The 26,040-nt window shown below is 36.0% G+C and overlaps 1 protein-coding gene across 3 annotated transcripts in view; it reads left to right on the top strand.

Annotated features, from left to right (window-relative positions):
• Positions 1 to 26,040, top strand: part of LOC125227825 (LIM domain only protein 7) — a 152,376-nt gene that overhangs the window by 12,853 nt on the left and 113,483 nt on the right. For all 3 annotated transcript variants that reach the window (XM_048132216.1, XM_048132208.1, XM_048132192.1), the window contains exon 2: positions 23,139 to 23,173. The gene's annotated coding sequence lies outside the window, so the exon portion shown is untranslated. The remainder of the gene's footprint in view (positions 1 to 23,138; positions 23,174 to 26,040) is intronic.

The following is a 26,040-nucleotide window of genomic DNA, read 5'->3' as shown; positions in this document are numbered from 1 at the left end:
ATGAAGTCATGACTAAGAGTCGCGACCACAAACCCGTACGCAATTGTAATTTGTTTTTAAATATTTTTGAACATTTAATTACGCTGAAACTATACCGTTCTATTGATCTGGTTTGTTTACGCTTCCAGCACCAGGTGGAGTTAAATATAGTTCGCAGACGTCAGCTCGGTAAACACGGACATCCTGATGTTTCAAACATTTTATAGCGTTTGTTGTATTACTTTTATATCCCATTTAATTATGTTATGTTCGATATTGGTTTTTACAGTAGATTTACTCGCCAGGATTAATACGGACTACGGATATGAAGATCCGGCCGAATATTTTGAGATATGTATTTTCATAATGAAATTCACTACAAGGTGCTCGCGAGGAACCCGCATAACTTGAACCACGCGTTTCTGAGGCAAAAAGAAAGAAAAAATGTTATATGAATTTTAAAAATTTTCGCCAAAAAAAAAATATTTTTTTTGTTTTTTTACTTTTTTGGACGTATTTTCACATAAAAAATTTTTTTTATCCATAAAGTTGGCAATTAAAATGAGTTCCTTCATTTATTTTTCTAAAAACCCAATTATTTGGAAGTTTTTCTTGTCACAATTTGACATATATCAGCGCCGTTAAGAAACCTTTTCTACTGAGTAACAATACGGAAATGTTTTTTTTAAATTGGCAATAACTCTGAAACTAGACGAAATCTAGAAAAGTTTATATGACATTTTAGTCTTAAAATGTGACCAAGAATATGCCGTTAAAGTTATATCCTGGGTTCCTCGCGAGCACCTTGTATAATGGGCGATCCCAGTATAAGCAGGGGCGGCTCACTCCGCGATTCTATCGCCGCGCTACAAGTACATCCTGGCGGCCGCGAGTTCGCGGCCTACTCAGGGGTGGCGCGCGTTCTCACGGAATGCACGTTCGCACTTTCTATTGTTACTTTACGTCGCGAGTTTTTTTAAGGTTCATATGCGATGTCCGCGTGTCGAATGGCTAATAATACTTAGTTAAATAGACATCATGAATAAAATAAATACCATAGGACATTCTTACACAGATCTGCTACTAATTTAGTCCCACGAAAAAGTTCAATAAGGCTTGTAATGTTGGAACTTGAACAAAAATATAGAAATACAGTATATATATATACACCTAGAAAGTACCCAAGGCTTGAATATAATAGTATAACATTTTAAGTGAGTATTAATTCGTTTTAATCCATAGGTAACCCTATCGCCGGACGCCGCGCACGTGCGGCTCGTTTCTTTGTACGAATTTTGTAGGTATTTAAAAAGGCGGCATTTCGTAAACATCAAAGCAGTGGGCCTTCTGTACTTGTACTATTATATATTCTGTGGTATAAGTAGATAATGTTTCGTTAGCTTTTTCACAAATCGGATCCTGAAAGATAACTACCACACAAGCAAGAGAAATATAAGCTACGAAGCCTTTTTTCGGTTTGATTATGTACATAAAAACAAAAGGCTCTTACATATGTGCTCCTGCTTGAAATCTTTGCACCCCTCTCTGACAGACGCGAATCACTTCGGGTGAAGTCCTATTTATCCCTCGACTATTATAACAAGGCTTTCAACGTAACCTCTATGGCTAGAGGTAAGGGGAACTACCCTTATATGTAGACAGATAGTCAAGATGTACTCAAAGATCTGAAGCTGCATCCTAAGCACGGATAGATGCGTTTCAGAATAGGCTTTGAATACAACTGTTTTACGAACCAATATTAGGTGTCAACTTCGGATTGCACTTTCACATGTATTTACTCTTCCAAGTTGTTATTGCACTTCTTTTTCAGCAGAGTTGCGACTTTATATCCAAGATTTAAAGTTGCATCCGTAAGCTGACATATTCATCAGACTTAAAAAGTTAGGACAGAAGCTATTTCTAGCCTGATGAAAATCAGGCTTAAAGCGTTACTTCCTAAGGTTCTAACTCCTGTATATCATCATAATCTGAACACGCTTGTTTGTGCTTGAGCCTTTGTTTCAATTTGGAAGTACAAAGGGCTCTTTGTCTGGCCGTGCCGTCTAGTTAAAAATAACAGCGTCTATTTCTAGTGCGACTGCAGTGCGGTTCATTACAAGACGAGAACGTGTCGGGTTTTCTCGGAGTTTTCTGCTTCGGTGACCATTGAAAGTGGGCTTATGTGTAAAACAGTGTGACGTCACTAGACGGGCCCTAGTGAAATCGCCTTTTTATGTTGGTAAATCATCACCAATGTTGACGTCGTAAATAAGAGTAGGTAGGTATACTAGGTATCTAATTGATTGTAAATTAAAAAAATATATAAATAAGTTACAATGGGGTGCAAATAGTAAATTGATAATAGAAAAGATTTATATTCATGAACAGAATAATGTTCACACAAGTAATAGCACAATGTCAGCCGGAAATGCAACTGGACATTATTTTTTTTTGGTTTGCGTAATATGTCCAATCTTTATTAGGTACTAGACAAACGTAATGTGAGTGTAATGTATAGGTGTCTCGAGTACATATGGCAGTCGGTGTCCGAGTGCGATGGAGCACGGACGTGCGGTGTGTATTGGCGAGCCAACCCGATGTATATAGTGTAATAGCGTGACATTACAAGTGGCGACGAGGATAAAAGCAAGTACTTACCACGTGAATCTAGTATTCGGAAAAGATGGGATAGAAACATAAGTAACATAACCTATAAAATCGAGTAACGATGCGCCATGATGCACCGTTATCTTTTTGTAAACAGGTTTGGTTACCTGCCGTTTTAAATTACTGGCATTCTTAGTAGTTTCGGAACGTAATGAAGCTAAATGAAAGTGTTCATTAAATACTACAAAGCGAAATGATTATAACGGCAGTTTTTCAAGAATTAAGTCAAAACCAAATAAAAATAAATGAAATGTTATTTCTTTCAACCGTGCGAATATAAACCTTAAGCAGGTAACCGAACGATGCAATTAATAAAATGTTTGAGGCAATTGACAACATACGGCCAGCCTTCCTAGATTGTCATGCCTATACAGGTGTCGGTGTGTGGCTCCTACCTACCTAGTAAACGGTTTGGTTACCTACCTAGATTGCCAAATGTTTTTAGGTACCAAAATGTTATTTGAGTTTATGTGTAGTGGGTTTATAAAATTGATTTATTATTTACATAAATCACAGCCTGGAATCATTACAATAATTTCCGTCCAACCAAAAGATCTACCTGTTGGTTGGTTTAATACACAAAATTATGTGATGTTGCTAAATTTATGAATGGCTAAGCTATTTACCTAAATAAGGCATTTACTTGAATGATAATGTTGTACAACCATCACACTTAAATGTCCTATGGTAGCATTAGTCGATGTTTGAGAGTAAGGTGAAAACCAAAACAAACTAGATAAATACTTACCTAAGTATACTTCCTTACAGGGGTGAATTTACGTAAAAGTAACGTAAGTCACGACTTCATTAAGTGGTTATTTGAACTACAGCTGCAAATGAAAGGATCTATGCATATGTCGGGAAAGTAACACTTATTTAGAGATAGATTATCACTTGAACGTGAATCTTTTGAATTGATTGAACATGCCATAAAATCGTGACTAATACTCTTGTCGCGGATTGACTTACGTAAACATTCCTAACGCCGATTTCGAGCAGTTTTATCTGAGTATTTAATTACTTAAAAACCAGAAAACTAGATGGGTTCACATTAAGTGCTAAATATACCTACTTATAATAAATAAAGAAATATACACCCTGTTGTTATTGGATTACGTTAACTTAAAAAAAAAAAAAGAGATTCATTACATCAAATACAATTAATTTATCTATGAAACTAGCGTCGTAGTTCTTGCGGTTATCGAGTTAAAAAAAAAAAAGTGCTGTATACAACAATTCCTAATGTTATTTGTTTTGACATATGCCGTCAATCACTTGACTCTAACTTGAATGTTAATCTTAAGGGTCTCTCACAATAATAAATTAATTTATTATGTATGAAAAGGATGAACATTTTTTATTGCATATTTACCTAAAAGTGATATACAGGATGGTTCTTGATAATGAACCTAACGACGTGTCAAATTTAACGAAAAAAAACACGGTATAGAACAAAAAAAAAATCCATTTTTGAAGCACTTATGATAAGCAGTTTCCATCTAAGTATTAAATTACTTTGTCAGTAAAGTCGGCAGAAAAAAAAGAGGCATTAAACGGATATGCAACTCTTTACATTCAATTGTATCGAACATTTAATTGGCACCTAAGTACTATGAAATTTTATGCCATTTGTGGCTGAAAATAAGGCATTAAATTGCGAATTTGGAAACAGCACATGGAGGTGCACTCTGTACATTCAATTGTATTGTTTAGTATTGACCATTTAAATGGCATCTAAATACTATGAAATTTTATGCCATTTGTAGCTGAAAATAAGGCATTAAATTGCGAATTTGGAAACAGCAGATTACAGAATCTGGACATTTAATTGTCATGTGTGTGAATTGGATAACAGAAATTCTGGTTATTAAGCTAGTTAATACAGCAGATTACCGAATCTGGACATTAAATTGTCATGGAAAAAAAAACCTACTGGTAACAGAATAACAATGATCTGACCTGTACAGTGTGCACGGCTCATTCAAAGCAGATAAAATGTATCTGGTCATTAATTTGACATGACTTTAGCCTTACGAGGATAAATATAGATATATGTGGAACCAGCAGATTACTGAATCTGGACATTTAATTGTCATGTAAAATAAATGAAAAAAAAAAACATACTTACCTTGGTTAAGGCAGATATATTTATCTGGTCATTAAATTGTTGTAAACATAGTTAAACAGCAATTAAAAAAAAAAAAAAAAAAAAAAAAAAAAAACTGAACATTGAATTGTTGCAAATATGAACTTAATGATAATAACCTAAACGCGAAGTAAATTACGGTTATACTAAATGACGCTTAGATCAGATGATAAATGCTATCTGAGCCTTCAATTGTCATAATAGTAGATTGACGTCGGTCAATAAATATCATTAAATTGAAACCGAAATAAATTACACATATGAAAGAAAAAAATACCAAGGCATCCAGTGCCTGAGAGTCTGAGACAACTACCCCAGTAAAACACTCAAGTACAATGACTGAGTACTTTGAGATAGCATAAGTTGAAATATTTTCAATATAATATATTTTGACTTGTGTTAGTTAGAATCATTAAATTGATTGGGTACAGGTTGCCCCAAGAAAGTCCAGTATGGCTTCTTAATTGTCGTTGGAGGCATTTGACAGCGAAGGTGATCCTACATCAGTAGGAGTTCGGTGGGAGCGCTGGAAAAGAGCACTCTTTATATACCTGGATGCCGCTAACGTCAATCAGAGTGAAAAGAGTGAAAAAAATAAATAAATAAAGACAGTTCATTGGTTTGACATTGCATTGTATATAAAAAAAACACGTAGTGGTGCAGCTGAATTGAATAAAATTAAGCGAACGCTTGATACATTTCAACAACGCGGAAAAAAAGAAGTTGCTAACTTTGCTTACCGTCAACAAGGCTTTGTCAGTATGGGTGACCTCAAGAGAAAGACATGCCTATTTAAGTTGATCTATGATAGATTTTCAAAGACAATCTACGTCAGTTGAAAATCATTACAAAAATAGATTGGTACTGAAGGTACTCGTTATCAGTTAGGGTAATAGGTACATACTGCAGAGATTCATGTAGGTGAATCTCATAAAAGTCAGGTGTCCAGTTAAAACAAATAAACTAATGGATCTGTGAGCCTCTATTGAACTAATATAGAAAAAAAAATAAGAAATAAAAATGCTGAACTTGTTTGCGTAATTTCACGGGAGGATATTGAAATGTGGTCTCTCTTTCGTGAATACATATTAAATTTGTATAAGATTTTCCAAGCGAACTAGTAACCTAAGTTTGTAAATTTATAAAATAAATCTCACTAGTGACCTTATTTCGTCTGGTCAAGAAAATGAACAAAAGGACAACAATCAGCGGCTGAATCAGCTTTGTCTGTAGTGATTGTAAAATGTTAAATAATCACAGATTTCAATGCTTCACGTCAATTATCTAGGTACCTAACTACTTACAATGCACATTATTTAGAAGTTAGGGAACATGATTCTATTCTATATATAAATGGATTGATAGACGGATGTGAAGTTAAGGGTACAACTGAGAGAAATTTGCCTTGTGAATCTAACAAACTCGTCTTGTTGCGTGTTTATCTGTTTGAAACAATTGTATTTTAGTAAAGGGAATAAATCACAATATTGATGATACAAGTCGAATTTGTACGAACCAAACAACAAGGTCAAACTTGTTAAAATATATTTTATTGAATCAGCCAAACATATGTTTAAATCAATATGTGACATGTGCTTTTACAAAATCGACTTGTTGGTTTAAATAAAAGATTGGTTCAAAAAAAAAAAAAAAACAATAATATTTCCTCCCACGAACGCTCCGGCTGTGGAATGAGCTATGTCAAGGTATTCCCCGATGAACTACAGTATGGGGTTCTAAAAAAAAAAAAGGAGTATACAAGTTTCTAATGGGTCGACGACGCGCATGTGACACCCCTTGAGTTGCAGGCGTCCATAGGTTACGGTGACCGCTTTCAATTAGGAGGCCCTATAACTGTTTGCCACCGACGTGGTATAAAAAAAATGTAGAAGGAAGTGTAACTACACTTAACAACATCAAACTTTTAGTTGGAATGAAAGAACACGTAGGCGCAATTTTAACAAAAAAAAAAATAGAAATGTTGAACGAACATTAAATCTAGTTGTTTTTCTCTCCGTGTGACACATAAATAAACGCTGAGTCTGTCAAGATATAACATCTCCTGAAGGAATTTAAAGACACAGCTGCAAAAACAAATTCAAATCGTGGTACCTGGGGAGAAACACTGTGTTTACCTACTACGAGGTAGTTACCTCGTAGTTGAAGAGAGTAAATGAAGGAGATAATATTTGGGTAATAATTTAGATAATATTTTATCAAAGGAATGGAATGCACTCCCACCATAGATGTTCCCAGAAAAATACGACCTCGGACTCTTTAAGATAAAAGTGAATATGCTAAGTATTACTGAATCGGTGAGCTCCATCTTCGACTATATCTTCACCTTCCATCGGGTGTGACTATGGTCAATCGCCAATCAGCAAAAAAAAAAAAAAAAAGTGGTTTTGTAATTTCTTTAATAATCATATTATAAAATAGCCTAGCCTAAGAGTTAAGATCTTAAGATAGATAAAGAGATAATAATAATAAAAAAAAGATGTTGATAAAATACTTTAAAAGAAAAGTGTTATCTAAAATATATACATACTGTGTAGATATAAATCGGATGTTAGTATAATTGGGTCAATTGGGTAAGCACTTCTTAAATAGTATATGAACAGCTATCTATTTTAGAAAATTAATCGTTGATTACTTTGTGTGGTACAAAGTATCTACGAGAAAGAAAGCTGATCATGATGAAACAAAATCAATAAAACGATAAAGTGGATACGTGACCCTGAATAGGATTTTAATGCATATTCTATATAGTATCTCTATGTATTACAATGCAATGAATCACGAGCCCTTTCGATCCAGAAAAAAAAACAGTAGACAGTAAAAGTTTTAATAACTATGCACTGCAATTTATAATTAAATTTATGAGTAGATCTAACTAAACTTTATAATATTCGTAAGTATTATGAATTGCATTAGATGAAATGAAAAATGAAATAAAATGAAATAAATGTTTATTCAAAAACTAAACCTACAACTAAATTTATCTTCTGCCAAACCAGAGTATGGTTTGTCGGCAGACGAGGCTCCAGATACATTAGGTTCTATAACTAAATACTTATATGTACTATTTACTAGTTACTAGCAATAATAGGTGCATATAATAAAGTATAGGGCCGATACAATCAGTTATCAATGTTATCATCAATAATTACCTAATATACATTAGACGCCTGACAAGCGACCTATTAAAAAAAAAAAAAATAATGTAAATCATGAAAAGGTATGAAATTAGTGAAATATTATTGTACGAGCCGTACACCTTAGATGATATGATTCTTGATGGTTGATGGTAGTCTTGATAGAAACACTGATTTTTGATACACTTATAAATTTATTGATAACCAAGGTATACTGAGTACTAGCTAGGAGCACGTATAAACATAAACTAATGCATAAATCGATGTATAGCGTAATCGCAAATACAGCGATCAATCAATCAATCAATCATTATTTATTTGCAATAAAACATAACTAAATGCATGCAAGTGCAATCAAGCAATGCAAAGCAATTCTAATCAAGTCATAATTATATTAATTTTAATGCTGACGCGAGAAATGTGCGATGCTTGCATTGTACAATTATATTGTATGCTATTGAAGAGAGAAAAAAAAAGATACACGGCACAGCATGGCAAGTATTTGAATTAAAACTAAATTGACCTATTATTTAAATATTTATAAAAAAAAATTAAAACAAGAAAGGGATGTAATGTATAGGTGTCTCGAGTACATATGGCAGTCGGTGTCCGAGTGCGATGGAGCACGGACGTGCGGTGTGTATTGGCGAGCCAACCCGATGTATATAGTGTAATAGCGTGACATTACAGTGAGAAACATCCAACAATACCTACAGAAAATCCGGAAGGCACGGCTCATCGGTCTAACGACTACAACTATCAACCGCCAGTTTACCCAGGCCTCTTAACTCTTCACCATCAAGCACATCACGCGTGGAGTATCTTCAACCAAAGGGGGGATAAGAAGCTCTCAACAATATGGACGGCGAGCCACGCAAGTCGGCCATTTTCTCACTGATTGCCTGTGGGAACTCTTGGATTTGGTGTAATTTGAAAAGTAAAAAATGGTCATAATAATTGCTATGAAAGGTAGTTTTGAAGTGAGATTTTAATAGTCTTGAAGGTGTGGTTTTAGTGGAATGTTTTAGCTCACGTTTTGACTTCGCCGGTAAACGGCTGATAAATACGAGTAACTGAAGTAGCAATATTTATCTGTACTCATTACTGTGTCAAGTATGGGCGGGTCAAGCCGAATGATTTGTTACCTAATGACGTAACTGACACAACTTGCCATTTATCCATTAGTTAGATCGATGTTATTCCAAGTATCGATTATATTCTATAGTGGTAAAGCCTAGTGCACACATTACGACTGGTAAACAAAATGAAGATCGCTTTTTAAGGGCTGACTTTGTATGTATCATTATTTAAGTTACCTCTTTTTTTAGGGTTCCGTAGCCAAAATGGCAAAAACGGAACCCTTATAGTTTCGTCATGTCCGTCTGTCCGTCTGTCCGTCTGTCCGTCTGTCACAGCCGATTTACTCGGAAACTATAAGTACTACAGTGATGAAATTTGATGGGAATATGTGTTGTATGAACCGCTACAAAATTATGACACTAAATAGTAAAAAAAAGAATTGGGGGTGGGGCCCCCCATACATGTAACTGAGGGATGAAAATTTTTTTTTCGATGTACATACCCGTGTGGGGTATCAATGGAAAGGTCTTTTAAAATGATATAAAGTTTTCTAAAAAACATTTTTCTTAAAGTGAACGGTTTTTGAGATATCAGCTCTCAAAGTCGTAAAAAGTATGTCCCCCCCCCTCTATTTTTATAACTACGGGGTATAAAATTCTAAAAAAAATAGAGGTGATGCATGCTAATTAACTCTTTCAACGATTTTTGGTTTGATCAAAGTATCTCTTATAGTTTTTGAGATAGGTTGATTTAACTGTAATTTTGGTTAAGTTATTGGTTTATTATATTTGCTGCTACGGAACCCTTTGTGCGCGAGCCCGACTCGCACTTGGCCGGTTTTTGTTAAAATGTTTAAAGCAATTTTCTTAGCTATCGACTGTAGTTTCTAAAACTATGAACATGGACGTAGTTTCTTTAAGTTGGTTTAATATTGGAAAGTGAACTAATTTAGTATTTGCCAGCGCAGCGCCCAATATCCATTGATGCGTGGTGGTATTGAAAGACTGCGCTGAACAAAATTTTACGTCAACTTAGGTATGCTACTTAATACTCGTGTTGCTTAAACAAATCGGACTTACCGTTGTATAATACGTTACTTTTTAGCTCGAGTTAGTAAGCGTCATTCATGACCCGTGGTCATTATCCGAGACCATACGCTATAAAGAACGAAATATAAAACGTCATTAACTCATGGTAGGCTCTTATGTTAAATACCACAAACTTCAAATAGTTTGCAGGTAAGGAAAATGAATAAGTATTAATCCTGTTTAATAGAAATATTCAACATTCAACAATATACGAATTATTAGTAGATTTTTTCGGACCTAAATATTTCGATTAACCATTGGTTCTGCGTAGAGCCCACAATATTGCCATAAAAATACCATTATGAGTTATGAGTATATTTTATCTTCTCAGGTTATTAGTTTTCAGTCAGCAACAAAAATGTTGGTAGAAATTGTTCGGCGCTGTCACTTAACTCCTAAAGAAAATGCCTGTTGACAAACCCCTTCAAGCTCTATTAAAGGTTAAAAAATCTAAATAAACATTGAACTACGGACAGTGTACACACTGCTCAGCTGTAGGTACATAGTGACCGACCTTGCCTTGTTACCTTTCTGCTCGCTGTAACGCGATATAGTTACCATTATTGTTACTGCGTAATGGCCATGTTCGTGATATTTTAGAACATTTTTCCGTTTGTGGTTTTTGCGTAACACGTCTACAGTATTGTGCCCTATATAAATGGATAAATATTTCGGGTTTGGTTTTTAATTCTAAACGTGTTTGTGGTGACCCGAATGACAAAATAACTTTGAGGAAGGCCATAAAGAGAAGTTAGATCACTCCTGCCTAATAGGGTATGGTATGTCCTACTCGTGATATTTAATCATTGTTTTTTTCCATTAATTTTCGTATCTATTTTGGTATTTTAGCTAGAAAAAGTTAAATCTAACTTTTTTAAAGGTAGATTAACTTTTTCTAATACAAGACAGAAACATGCTGTAATTGTTTACCCGAGTGCGAGTTCGATGTCCGGACATTAACGCTCAATTAGTTATTCGTCTGGGTCTGATTCTGCTACTTTGTTCCTCGGTTCCTGCTAATAATGCGTTTTAATTTATGTTTATTAGCATACAGACAGCCCGTGCATGCAAGTACATGGTTCGTTAAGGATCAACTTTGGAAAATTCAGGATCAAAGGTTTATATTTAAAATTAATATTGCACAAGTTCTAACAATGGACCACTAAGTACGTATAAAGTATACCGCAAACGGCTATTTAACATTTTCTTGACAGAATCGCTTACCCGTTATTATGAGTGTCTTGTCATGCCCAAGACCACGGCACTTAAACTCCTACGACTATTAAGAACATGGAAATAAGATTTAAATTCTCGTGACGAAGGATCGATATGAGATGGTCTTTTGCAAGGACATTTTCAAAGCATGCATTGAGCATGCATAATGATGGATTGCGCGTTGCATTGCTAATGTGGCTGTGCTTTATGGTATGGGGTTTAATATTTCGTTTAGCAACAATGGAAAATTGCTATAAAATAACCCTGGAGATATTGTGAATGCGATTATGGTTATTTATGTAAAAATTAACCACAAAACGAGACGGTATAAAAATAGAGTGGATAAACTCTAAACACTATGTGCCTGTATAACTTGTTTGTCGTAGTGACCAGCACTGATATTTATAAGAAGCAGTGTAAATCACTTACTCAAAATCTAGGTTTATGTATTTTCAAATGCACGATACTAATGGTTTTCTCTTTGTGAAATTTAAATGCCATGTACATATAATCCGCTCTGTTATGCTTATGTCTGCTCGTCAACTTTTTACAATACCGTGTTGAATTAAATTAACTTAGAAACAAAGAATTTTCTGTCACAACTGTGACTTTAGCCTGTTTTCTAACGACATTGAATGCAAATCGTTCATTGCTAGCTATTTCGAAACATTACTCATTCGTCTAGTTTTTCTTAGCCTTCGCATTCGATCACTGGTTTCCATTCACTCCACAGTTGGCAAGCTGACAAGCATGTGCGCATTCTTTCCTTTGGGTTTACCTGTTTTGTGCCTGAATAAAATCTAGATGTGATATCGGTCGATTATCATTCAAGTAGTGCAATCCCGGCTGATGTAATAGTAGGCAACCAAGGATAGTTTTAATGTAGAATAGGAGCCAATACTGTCAATGCACGATTTATTACGAATACTAGTTTAGATTCAATTCGGGTTTGTGAATCTTTTGCACGTTGGTGTCGCTGCAGCATGCCAGCATTTGATAGCCATTCTCGACATTTTCAGTAAGACGTTTTCAAACGCAGATACGTGCTGGGAAACTTACAATAGGTTTACTGTCATGCGCCCTATATCGACAACAACAGTATTTGCTTTGTATTTATAATACAGTTTTCTAGTAAGTATGTGACTAAATTAACATTAATTTAAAACGTACTTATTTAACCTAAATGTAGATAGATTCTACATATTTGTAGGTAGGTTACCTATTGTTTTCATCGGAAATTATGAAAGGCGTATCAGTAACCTGCATTCCTACAGACAGTTAGGTGCGACACGAAACAAATTGTCAATGCCCATTGTGCCGCGCTACGTGAACAAAATCTTGACCCATCTGGCCGCGATGCAAAATTATATTCATCAGCTTATGGCAGCCAAAAAATAACTCAATAAAATAATATAATTAGAATCTTATTTGTGAACTGGTTGAAATGTGTTACATGTGGAGTTAATGCGAAAATTGTCAAGATATCATTTTCAAATGGACGGGGTATTAACACAGAAAGTGCCCAGAAAGCATACTTTTATTGATATTTCATTCAGTCAAATTTTCTGTGTATACCGTTGTAAGGCCCACTTGCACCAACCACTTAACTCAGGGTTAGTGGGCTGTCATCTGTCAAATTCCATATAAAATGGTGGGTTAACCCATTTTCGCTGGTGCAAGTGGCCCTAAGTGATACTACAGAATAATATAGTTAAAATACTGATGCACTGTACGTCAGACAAACGGCAGTCGAGACACATTACTGTGTTAAACAAATTGATAAACTAACACAAATTATATAAATTGTTTAATATATGAGTCATTTTAACACGTTTCAAGCTCAAGGTCGGAAAACACTAGGCAAATTGGCAAATGTCCCGACCAAAACGTAGTAATTTCTTGGTAATGTTGATTTATATTTAGTTTATATAGTTTTGGGTTACTAATGTGTTTTTATAAATTAGATTTCTGTTGACGATGTTCACGGACACGCAATGTACAATAGTATGCGTAAGCTGTATATTTATAACTTCAACATTTTAGTTTATTCGATTTGGTTGTAATCATCCAAGCAGAATCACTATTTTAGTAGGTACTGTTTCTGTTTACCATTGAGTTGAGCTCTCTTGTCCATCTTAATTTAAGTGAGTCAGCTTACAGATACTTAATACTTAAATCATTAACACTTTGGTCACCAAACTTAAACCACATAATCTGGCTTTCGGAAAAATCTAAAGTCATTAATTGATGAAATACAGAATACTGTGCCCCATATCATAAATCCCAAGACAAATAAATAAAAATAAATAAATATTGGGGACACCTTACGGCTCAGCCACGACATTGGTCTAAGCGCGACAGCGGTGAGCGGCGGCCATACATTGGAGCGAGACACAGCGATGGGACTTTTCATTCGCACGTATGGCTGCCGCTCACCGCTGCCGCGCTTAGACCAATGTCGTGGCTGGGCCGTTACACAGACCAACTTAGCCCCAAACTAAGCAAATAAAAGCTTGTACTATGGGTGCTAAGCGACGATATACATACTTAAATAGATAAATACATACTTATAAACATAGAAAACATCCATGACTCAGGAACAAACATCTGTGCTCATCACACAAATAAATGACCTTACCGGGATTCGAACCCAGGACCGCGGTTTAGCAGGCAGGGTCACTACGGGCTGAGCCAGACCGGTCGCCTTATAATACTCCTGTTTAAATATACCTCCTCGTATGAAGATACTTGTTCAGGACTTTGCTAAGTTATTTCCAGAAACTAATTAAAGTTTCATGAAATATGGTTTCTTTTATTATTTTCAATCATTTTGCATATTTATTGTAACGTTAATATTTAACGCAGTCTAGATTTTGCCCAACGAATCTGTGTCATTCATTACACAGTTTTTTCGAACTGTATTGTTCATAAATCAACCAAACGGAAATTTAGCGTTAAGTTGCTACCAAAAAAACTGGTCCGAAACGATACCACGGTGATTTGTAGACTTAGTGGTCGCAAAAGACACTAGTTTTGTTTCGTCTAAGCTAAATGGTTCCGTACCCAAAATTATATTTGGATATGTAATTGTTAGAAGATTAAAAAGGTGTAATAATGTCTATTCATTTTATTCGACTTTGCACCCAGCTCATTACCTCATCTCATCAGAACATGAACCAAAATTCACAAAGAAACTCAGGTGAAGGGAATTTTCTGGTGTTACTGCGGCTAGGTACTTATTGCTTTTAATCCTTAAATTTTGTACGTGTCTAAGTGCGTTTTCATTTCACATTATCCGATCCGATATCGAAAGTCGGAAGGATTTCAAAGGAAAAAATCAAAGATGGCGGCGTAAATTATGGGACATCGGTTCGACATCCGATATCGGATCGGATAATGTGAAAACGCACTAAGGATATATTTAACTTTTTAAGGTGGTTCTCAATTAGTCTGTATTTTTTTTTTAATGTTTGTTCCTCGATATCTCCGTCGTTACTGGACCGATTTTGAATTTTTTTTTTGATTGAATATTATGTATACAGATTGGTCCCATTTTTCTCAGAACCCAGTTCTGGTGATGGGATCCTGGAGAAATCGAGGGAACTCCTCAAATCTGAAAGGCATACATTTGGTGATTTTTGTGTTTTTTAAAGAACAGCATGCATTTACGTACGGAACAGTGACATTTGGTGCAGTGGAACTGCTGATGATGGTCAGAACGGAACTCCTCAAATCTGAACGGCACGCTTATAGCTTATAGTGACTTTGGTATTTTTATAAGAACATCATGCACTTACGTCCAGAACAGTGACATTTGGTGCAGTGGAACTGCTGATGATTTTCAGAACCGAACTCCTCAAATCTGAACGGCACACTTATAGTGACTTTGGTATTTTTATAAGAACAGCATGCACTTACGTCCAGGACAGTGACATTTGGCGCAGTGGAACTGCTGATGAAGACCAGAACGGAACTCCTTAAATCTAAACGGCACACTTATAGTAACTTTGGTATTTTTATAAGAATAGTTCATTAAGTTCAGAATAGTCATTTAAGTTCAGAACAGTGATATTAATTAGTTATGTTTGTTAAAAATATTGAGTTTTCAAGTCAAATTTTGTCAAGCTTCGATTTCTTATAATCGGATTCATGAGGAATTGAGGAAACTCCTCAAACCTTAACGGTATACGTATATTCATTTGTGTTGCCAATGCCATCAGATAATTAAAAGCCGTTTTAAAAAATACCTACACATTTCTACATAATCCAACATTCGCAAGTAGTTATCACCAGAACCCCAAAGGCGGCGGTTTTTTTTTCTTAAAAATTATTTTCGTACATTCAGCTAGTGTACCGTTCCGGATTAGCGGTTTTCTATTGTGTCTTTTAATTAAGCTTGTACTTAACAAATAAACCACGCGGCTTCAATGCTGCGCGTACCCTTAAAAACCTGTCAACTGGTAGGACATTCAGCTAGTGTACCGTTCCGGATTAGCGGTTTTCTATTGTGTCTTTTAATTAAGCTTGTACTTAACAAATAAAGCATGGCTGTAACTGACGGCTTCATTTCAAGTATGCATTCTTCGTTGACTGTTAAATGTATAAATTATAAATCACTACCATTTATACGTGACAAGTGTTTTTGTGTAGTCTATTTATTGTGTAGACATTACTTTCGTTTAAGCAAGAATGTTTAGTCCACTTTTTGAATAGAAATTACATGCTATTCTAACGATCGTAATCAAAACGTGTGATAAAAACACTTTTCCTGGGTGTGATCGTGTAAACTACTTCGAACACCGAAGTACTCGAACCCAACAATAATTATCTTAAATGTTGCTAAGGCCCACTTGCACCAACCACTTAACTCAGGGTTAGTGGGCTGTCATCTGTCAAATTCCATATATAGAGGGTCAACCTGAGGGTTTTCGTTGGTGCAAGTGGCCCTAACAGTATTAAATTTAAATAAATACCTGTCCTGTTTCCTTTCGAATTGCCAAAGTGGCACAAATACATGGGAGGCGTGATTGTATGTATGTTGTATGTATGTAAATACCTGGAATTAAACAAATACAGACGTGTATTAACACATTTTATCCTCCTATTGAACGTGCATATAACTAAATAATGAAAAGAGGTATCATCGTATTTGAAATAAATACATATATAGCCTTGAAATGTTTTCAGTCTGCAGCTTTCAGAACGGGATCTCACTTTTCCTGAGGCATAGTCTATCCCATGTGATAGGTGTCAAGGCTGCTCTTTTCGCTATGCGGGCAAAGCTGCACGCTTCACTAGTGTTATATAAGCTCATAGCTTGTGAGACATATGTGTCTGTTAATTATGTGGTACATATTTCCGACCAATCGGTCCTGGGGTCGAGAATTTCTCTCGGATGTGCCGCGGAGTGTGAAAGTCAACCGGTATCAATTGCGCCCGTGAACCTGCCAGCTATATTTACAAGTTTAATCCGGGCTTAATGTAAAGAAACAATTAAACCGGCCGGTTAATTAGCGACTTGTAAAGTGTTGTGTTGGGTACTAAAATCCGAGACAATTTTTTTAATACACATCTCTTTCGTATTGCTCCTCCCACTTTGTTTATCATGTAATAGGGGAAGTAAGTTTCCAGTGCCTTTTTTATAGGTTTAATGTTATAGAGTTTTACCGGAATACGTATACGAGACAAATACTGAAAAACATTACCCGTATAGTTTACATTTCAAATTTCAAAAGGACGAGGTTCTAAATTAGTGTGTATATTGTTATTGTTATCTGTCTTTCATCAAAAGTCAGTACCTACAGTATAATTTGAGTATTTCGTCACTACTTTAAAAAAAACTTGTATCTTCGTCTGTCAATGAAAAGAAAATTGTAGTAAGTATGTATGGAATGCATATAGACTTACTGCGTTTTAACTTTGAGAAGCAGCGTGAGATACGAGATTTTTTAAAAGTAGTGACGATTTCTTATTATTTATAAAAACAGTTTTAAAAACATTTTATAATTCACACCACAACTATTTTCTTAAAAAAAAAACTGTCACCTTTTGAGCAGATAGTTATTATTACACGCCCCTGTAAGCATACTAATCTGGCTTTCAGTTAATTTCTCCTTAGTTTCTCTAGTTTTTTGTCTTTCTAATGAAATATAGCAAAAACTTAGCTTTAGATACGTCAGTTCAATCTGCATCCACCGTTTTCAATTATGTTAAGCAACTTTTACGTAGCACTTTCTCTATCGATCGGCGTTGATAAATAAACAACAAGCTTCATATTCGTTGACGGGTGGCACCTCTAACAAGCCATATGGACGAATGGCTTGTTGTCAAGGCGTCCGAATTCACTCGTATCTACATGTAGTGTGAGGAGTTGAATTAGAGATTGTTCACTGAAATGTGCACATAAATATACACGTTTATCCATCAGTCAAAGAAATACAAGAAGTTAAATTCTATGCAACTTGCGTGTATCGATAGTATCAATACTGGTATCGATATATCTCTTATATTATGATTTTAAATAGGCTGCAGAACCGTAATTGTCGGGTCCAATATGTCCATCGCTTCTTCGTCTCGTCCTCTTCGTTTTGAACAGGTTTTCTAACACTTTTTGCCATCTGTCTTCAAAGTAATTAATGTGACTTGATGTATAGCGTTGTTCTAATTAGTGAAGCAAATCACCATCGGTGAATCCATTAGCGTTTCTGGTTGAGTGTAAAAACATAATCGCGACAGTATTGGAGATAAATCGATGAAAGTGGACAAATTAAAGTGATTAGTTTAATTAGTCTGTAAAAAAGAGTGCTTGAATTAAACATGAGTATGGATGGAAGGAAGTAGGGAAGCTAAAATAAAGTTGTATATTATTAATACTACAGCATGTTTTGGTGTGACACTGAAACCCACTTAGGTTTCAACTATCCACGCCACGAAGTACTAAATTGGTTGTTTTTTGCTTAAAAGGACATTGACTCGTAGTCGTAAATTCCAGATCTGGTATTTAGATCAGGTTCTTACTGACTGACATTTCGGTTACTGCCCATTTAGAAGGTTTATGCTCGCCTAGAGGAGAACAGGCCCGACAATCATTGCAATATGTAGCCACATACGCCTAAAGTCGAAAATTCACTTGCCATAAGATTATAGATATATGGGCAATAGGTGCTTGCGAAAGTAATCGGCGATATGTAGAATATTAAATGTCAAACACATTAGCAGAGATCAGTCTTTACGGTGATAACCTTTCTGAAGTAAATGCACGTGTATTAAGGACGATATTTACACATATTTGTTAATCGGGGTACGGTACTTACTAGAGAGTCTCAAGCCCCAAGTCACGTGTGACACGAAGTTGGTTAAAAATTACTGAATGTGAGCGAAATCGTGACTGTCAAAAGATCTTGATGTGAAAAAACGTTTGTGGGCAATTTAATCTATACCTACCTATCGTCACTACTTTAAAAAATACCTGTATCTTCGTCTGTCAATGAAAAGAAAATTGTAGTAAGTATGTATGGAATGCATATAGACTTACTGCGTTTTAACTTTGAGGAGCAGCGTGAGATACGAGATTTTTTCAAAGTAGTGACGCTATAAGTATCCACTTTTCTGATGTGATGGTCGATGGAGTAAGTCTTGTCAGGGTTGTGACGGTTAAATGGTAGGTACTTACTTATTAGGATGTTAGATGACCAAGCACCATGGAGCAGTGGATTTTGTCCGAGAAAAAATATTATCACGCAAACGTAGCTTAGGCAACTTGTACTTTTACAGGTTAAGGGGTGAACTTAATACTCTCAGATGCCGTAAGGAAAAGTCGTCAGCATTCCGTTATCCCAAAGCCTGCAGCCGCTATTAGTCTTCTTTGACCGAAACGCGTCTCCTCACGGTCAGGTCTGCGTAATGGTCTCGTGACCAACCTGGTTCTAACAGTAACGCGTATACAAGCAGTTAAACTTAACACGGCTTCTAGCCAAATGCACAAACGTTGAAGCTCTCTGGCGAACGATACGCCAATACTCTGTCGTGCCAATAGCGACAAAGATTACTACGATACTATACGAAGCTTTATCGGTTGTACGCTTGGCTAGAGAGCTTAAATTGAATTTATTTCGCAGCGGGCGGCAGTGGTGGCGATTAGCGGATTATTGGCTATTGGTTTCATCCGGCCGATATATTGACTAAACACACGCACAAATAACGGGTGATGTTTCCTGTATAGTATAACTGCAACGCCGGTACCGTGATTTAGACTCTAATATTTGGTTATTAAATCATACAATAATTGTTGTGGCTTTTTAAAATTCTTATAAATACATATATGATCTGATCTCGAGATATACATACTTATGAGACTTGCCGGACAGATCAACGAAAAGGACTCTGTGTATTTGTAGAAATGATTGCTTAATGCTTTATAAAAGCTACCGCGTCTACCTTAGATAGGTACATTTTTTTAAACAGTCGTGCAATATTTTTTTTTATTGATAAGGTAGTTGTACTCGCTCACACAGAGCTGCTGCCCGTTTTCGGGCCGCGTGTCGCGCGATTTGTCACGCCGATTGACCCAGAGCGAGTGCGCGTGCTAAACGCTCTTATTGTTGTACTCTTTCTAATAACGGTCATGTTTGATCTGGGCCAAATAGGGCACGATAAAGACTCTCTTTTGATGACAATTTGGTGACAGGTAATAAGTAGATACCTTATGTTGCTATAGATTATTATGGAGTACTTGAGCCTCGCGTAGACTATTAGGACAATTGTCTCGCGTCACGTATTGCCAGTAGCCAGTGCCGAATGTGCCGATGCTGTGACGTTACCTGGCTTCGGTCGATATATCGGGCAATTTTTCGGGGACGTTTTGACCGAAACCCGGTCTATTGTCGTCGGACTACTGTCCCTACTCTCATTTATAAAAAGTTTCTTAAGATTTTACATAGTTTTACTGGGAAACGTTTGTTGTTAATGTTGTTAGTAAATTTACTTCTGGAATGAACTAAATTAAAATGTATAATGATGTAGGTACAGAGTACCTACCTACAATATGTCTACATATAAGTACCTACCGCAAATATGACTAAAATAAATTAAGTTACACGGTAAATACATCAATCACTCTTTATGTTAATCAAGCGACTTGGGTATAAGAAAAAAACAGGCTAATATTAAACATTAGCTAAATGTATGCCATAAAATGGCATAATTCATTCGAACTTGACAGCGCTGGTAGTCTACAACGTAGCGCTTGGTGTTGGTTTTTTCTGACAGACAAGCAATAAAATCCTGGTGTCCCACAAACTGGCGTCCCCAATGCGACGCTATTAAACTAATTAGACGAGCGACGGACGGGAAAAACGCGACTAGATGACTCACGATACACGACACGACACGAGCGACAGCCGGCGCTAGTTCACCTAATTCGATATACATTTGAATTTGACAGTAGAGCCTCAGCAATGAGGGCTAACGCCAGTGAATTCGCCGCTAGAGGCGCTACTGTATGATAGAGTGATGGTGGTCTCGAAATGTCATAGATAATTTACAGTGGCGTGCATGTGAGTGGCCAGAAAAGCCGCAAGCCAAGCCACGAGGCGTTAATGCAAATCAGCCATCAAATTTTCCCGGCCATATACAATTACATACTGATAGCAGGCTGACGTCTACAGTGGCGCCAAGTGGGCACAAAAACAGTAGCAATCCTTTGAAGGCCCTAAAAAGGTGAACTCAAAATAAATTCAGCCTTCAGTTGAATGGAGAGTGAACACTGAACACTCAGTCAACTGAGCCAACCCATAAAATGGGTTTGTTTTATTTAGGGATATCGAACTTTTTGGGTTTAAATTAGACATTTTTACCCAATTAGGGCGAATCGTTTTTTATGTCAAGTATAGGAAGCTAGAGCTACTGGACTGGCATGTAAGTAAAGATTAAAGAATGATTTCTGGGGCTTAATCCCTCGTTAGGTAAGTCAAATCAACCAAAGTCATAGCTGTTTCGTAGAATAGATTTCAAAGCCATAATTATAACTGTATGAGTGTAGGGGCACCTCAGACGACCTCTATTAGACAACCATGCCTGTAAATATCGTTATCAATCATGAATGCTGGCACAGATGCTTAATGATCGGTTTCTATTCGCTGGAAAGATATGGGTATGACATGAAATATAGAAACTCAATAACTTTGACTAAGGTAGCCTATTTTATGTCTGTCCTGTCGAGTTCTACATTGCAGTTCTCTATATTCTAATAAGTCCTTATTTTATCCGTTTAAGTACCTATCCAAAGCGACCGGTATACGATCCTTTAGATATGTCTACGGTACGTACCGTATGTACATACGAGATACAATTTTGAACAAGACTTTCTTCGTAAGTGTTACATTTTTGACGTAAAACATGGGGAAAATGTATGGAAAATGTTAGGTTCTATTTATATTAAGACGATACGATACAGGTCAATTCTCCATACAAACGCTCTCGACTATTTCCTCCATGGTTTTTGAAGGTAGAGCAATGATTTTTTCAACACAGATTATTATTATTTTTATCTGCGTCGGACCGTTTTGATTTTTTTCACAGACCTATCATTTCGCTTACGCTTAAAGACAGCTGAAGTGTGCGAAAGAGAAGCCGTCACGTATATGAACATCCCATGAGTGAGAAAGAGTCGGACTACCAATGACAAAACGTGACCATTTCTGAGTCCGACAGCGGCCGCGGCTTTGTTTTTACATATTTTGAAAATATTCAAAATAATAAATAATTCGGGGGTTGGGGTAATAAAAAGGGATGTGTAAAATATGGTGTCGTGCAGTGTACTAGATTGTTCTGTTACAGGGCCAAATAACCCGTTGAAATACTCATTTCAAAGGTAATTATGATCTTCCGATTGAAATTTTCTTTACGATATTTTGTCAAATTAATAGCTTAAAAGTGTTTAGAAGCTCACATAGTCCATTATTAGGTTTCCTTCTGCTGTGTGCATTTCATCAAAATAGTCAATTATTTTCAATATTTTGTGTAAAAACCTAAATTGTTAGTTTACGCTAGGGCTTGACATTTTCATAATGACTGTATCGATAACTTACATTGTTACACTAAGCATTACATTAAGCTATGCACACACGTGCATGTCATTTTTGGTCTCGTTTTTGAAGCTCGAGCTTCTAAAAACGGCCTTTTTCAATATGGCTTAAAAAAAGGTGTGATACTCAAGATCGGTATTATCGGTAACAATTAGCCAAAAAATCTAAACGGTCCGACACAGATTATTTCATTGTTATTCAGATTCTCAAATTTCGTTCCGTTTAAATAAGTTTTGAAGGAGGAAACAGTCCAGAGCGGAACCTCGATTTTAAAGATTTTTTCGCAATATCTTTTAACTGAGTTGAACAACTCTCAACTTAATGGTCATTTTTTTCGATAAATCTAGTTAATAACACTAGTATATTTAACTAAAATTCCCAAATTGAAAGGGGGACTCCTTACCATTTTAACATTTTCGCTCCCGTAGCGTCTTAATCCTAATTATTTTACGACGGCGTCGTACATACCGCAGGCCCTGCCGACTAATGTAGATATAGATAAGCTTAGATTTCGAATTTGATCAGAGGTTACGTCCTTGCCCTCTCAATAGCTCAATGTCATTCATTCCAAACGATGACCGAACGAAACGAATGATTGAATGACCTGACCCGCTCCCGTTTTCTTTTGTATATTTGAGCGTTCTATTGTTCGTTAGTGAATTTTAACGCTCATTTTGAATTTAGAAAGTGAATTTTGACGTTTAATGTGCGTTTTCTTTTACAGATGTCAGACTTTGGATGGTGATTTGTTAATAATCGGTAAGTTCGACTATTTCATATTTAAGAAAATTTCTTACGAGCGAGTCACGGAAAATAATAGAATAGACAGAAGGAATGAGCATACTTAAAAATTTCAAATTATGTTAGAAATCAACTTTGTGTACAAGGCATAATTCGTGCATATACATCGGTACATCGCTAATATGTAGTATGATATTCAATAAAACGCTTACCGCTTCATAGACCCCGCATTGCATGCTAGTAAAGCTATAAAGTTATAAAACGACCACTCATTAACGCGTTAAGTATAGGCCGTTTTGTATAACTGTCATAATTATTGATATACAACCGATTATTACTGCAATACTACAACTCTAGAGCTTTTTTACTTTCAATTTAAACCTAGTAAAACAAAAAACCAATTTTTATTTCACCTGTCGGCCTATTGGTTCATTTCCAGAAGTAGATAATTTTGCTCGGTTGGTAATGATTCTTCATTCATCTTGTATTCAAAATCATTCAAGAGAATATAAAAGTATTATACTAAACAATGCTTTCAATTTACATTGCATAAAAAACAGTGCGCTAAAAATGTATCTTGCCATTCTTTCCATGTCTTAGTTGAACTTATGTCAGGGACATAAATGTTACTAACGTGACAGGAAGGACTGACAGGGCACAGAAAACGACATTATTTTGTAGACACGGTACGGAATTTATCGAGATTGCTATTGAATGTCAAATGTTAAATGTCACGCCCGTCGCCTGTCACATAAGAAACAATTTACTTCCTTATTTCCGTTTCTATTGTGGAACGTATTTAAAAAATGTGTTTATTCAAACACATTTTTTAAACTTTGTCAGTGGCGAATAAGCGTACGGCCCGATGATGGTAAGCAGTATCCGTAGTTTATGGACGAATGCTTGCAACTCTAGTCTTGTGCCTACATTTATCCTACATATAGGACATAAACCGGGCGGTATGTATTTGGTATGTAGTTCAAACTAAAAATATGCGTAGGCAGGAGGCTAGGAGGAGTCCATGCACAGTGAGCTGCAAAATTGCATGGAGAAATTATGAATGAATTCATCCATAAATTCGCCATGCACGTACTCTCATTGAGCTTTGGCAACCTTACTCACGACAGGAACACAACGTTACAAGTACACACATATCGATTTGTTACTTCTGACCCACTGATGATTAAATAGCTGTATGTCACATAGGTATACGTTTAAAAATAAATAAACGTCCATTCCGTACGTTATATTATGGAATAATTCACATACCGTCGCAATCGCTGGCGCACACATAACGCATAACATCCTAGATTACTGTTTGTGCCGTGTGGTGCAAGAGAAAGGCGATCTGACCAAGACTGAGAAATGATATATTAATTAGGAAATATTTGTTCATATTTTGTTCTTTTATGAGTATGCACAATAATTATACCTTATAGTATTGACGACAAGTTCGTCTTTGTACCAAAATTTCTGATGATTTTGTTGTGATACGTTGTGTTCAACACTTCTAGATTGTTACTACACATTAAGTACATCTATTACCACAGAGTACAAAATGTTCGACTATTAATGAAAGTGGTATGTTACATATTAGTACGTATTTACTCTTGGCACGTAATACAAAACCAATCAATAGTTTAAAAAAAACATCAGACTTTTCAATGTAACGTGGAATTGGTACCTATTACTTAGAATTTAAAATCATGTTATAAGTTAAAGAAGAAAGGAAAATTTAAAATCAACTTTAGAATCTTTATTATGTAATTTTAGATAGATGAAAAGTCATGTAGAATCGTAGATACATATTCCCCTCAATGAATTGAACATCCATCTATAAATAAATAAAAACCCTCCCGACACCGCTTCCGCTCGCGCTTTTGCCCGTCGCCTTGTGGCATACTGTACCGGCGCGTGCGTCGACCCAAATACCCGCCTCTAACGGTGCGCCGCCGACCTTTAGCGCGGATCTACAGAGGGAAGGATAGCTCTGTCAAAGTCAAAAGACGCCCTAGGTATCTAGAGGTTTTTATAAACACACCCCGAGTAAAGGCAATATTACTTACCCTAAATTCGCCGTCGAATGTAACGTCGCCTTTATACTGTCATTAAATCATAATTAATAATTATGCTATAATTTTATTGCGGAATTCAAGGATTCCTCTAATTTACCAATAAAAAAGCGATGTTTGGGACGGTTGACGAAGATAGTTTATCCTAAACATTTTTTAGCTTTTAAGTAGGTATTCGATATTGACCCCTGTTTATGCCACTATGTCCTCAGTTCTCAAAATAATTTCAATCATTCAATGTGCTTGGTCAAATATCCCTCCAGGACCACCAAGTTGAATTTCTAAAATGTTGGATTTGCAAAAAGTTGAATTTGCATGATGTTGAATGTTAAAATGTTGAATTTGCATTCTGTTGAGTTCTTTTTATGTCCAAATTGCATAAAGTTGAATTTGCAGCTTATTGAATCCTAAAATGTTGAATTTGCAGAAAGTTGATTTTGCGGTATGGTGAACCCTAAAATGTCGAATTTCCATAAGATTGAATTTGCAGTAGGTACCTACAGGGTGTAGCAAAGGTCCCGAGTGATACTTTAACATACAGCTGATAGGGTTACTAATGACCCTAAGTGCGATACAAGTAAAAAAAAGTCGAAAAAAAAATTTCGTTGTTCGATACAAAAAAGCGTGACATAGGGGGGAGGGGTCCAAAAAAAATGAGTTTCGATTTTTTCCGCTTAAATAGCAATCAGGGTATTGTCTACAGGTACCTTGTCGGCTGTTGAAGTAGGGTGCATTGGGATAATTTCGAACGTCGTCTAATTTCGAAAGTCACATAAAAATCGCCATTATTTCCATCATATCAAGATTCCCCTT

The sequence above is a fragment of the Leguminivora glycinivorella genome, chromosome 1 (assembly GCF_023078275.1).
Source record: "Leguminivora glycinivorella isolate SPB_JAAS2020 chromosome 1, LegGlyc_1.1, whole genome shotgun sequence".
NCBI classification, from domain to species: domain Eukaryota; kingdom Metazoa; phylum Arthropoda; class Insecta; order Lepidoptera; family Tortricidae; genus Leguminivora; species Leguminivora glycinivorella.
The sequence above is the reverse complement of the archived record's forward strand: the minus strand, read 5'-3'. Positions and strand labels throughout refer to the sequence as shown.